Raw genomic sequence first — 785 nt, forward strand, 5'->3', positions numbered from 1 at the left:
CGGTACAAGCTTACTTTGAAATTACGTGTTGTCTCAGTTATAGTAATTTCTTTTATATTACGAAAACTTGCCCAATTCTGCTAAGTGAATTTTCATTTGATGTCCAAAATCGATTTTAATTTTTTATATTTTGAGTGAAAGGCGTTAAGCTGTTTAATCGTTTAACTGATGAACACACTCCAGTTCAGCAAGTTTTGTAGAAAAAATGAAAAACCTTAAATGCCAATAAAACAAATTTTTTAAATTAATTTTTTTTTTAATATGATTGTGTTCAGACAAAAAAAAATTTTTTCTAAGATCGTTGATTGACCATGTATAATCTATAAAAGGAAGAAGGTCGGGGGAGGTCAAAAAAATAACTCAAAATAACTAATAACAAGTAATTTAACTATTTAATGTGTGCCAATCTCCCACATTGCAGGGCTTCAAAACTGGGCTAAAAAAAAGATACAAACACAAACAACCTTACTAAACTAAGGTTAATATAATAATAATAAGGTTTTTTTAGTATTTGTATCTTTTTTTTAGCCCAGTTTTGAAGTCCTGCAATGTAGGGCAATGCATTGGCCCACATTAAATAGTTAAATTACTTGTTATTAGTTAGAGTTATTTCTTTGACCTCCCCGGACCTTCTTCCTTTTATATATTATACATAGTCAATCAACGATCTTAGAAAAAATTTTTTTTTGTCTGAACACAATCATATTTTAAAAAAAAAAATTAATTTAAAAACTTTGTTTTATTGGCATTTAAGGTTTTTCATTTTTTCTACAAAACTTGCTGAA

Source organism: Halyomorpha halys, unplaced genomic scaffold (assembly GCF_000696795.3).
Source record: "Halyomorpha halys isolate HHAL.00 unplaced genomic scaffold, Hhal_1.1 Scaffold234.1, whole genome shotgun sequence".
Taxonomy (NCBI): domain Eukaryota; kingdom Metazoa; phylum Arthropoda; class Insecta; order Hemiptera; family Pentatomidae; genus Halyomorpha; species Halyomorpha halys.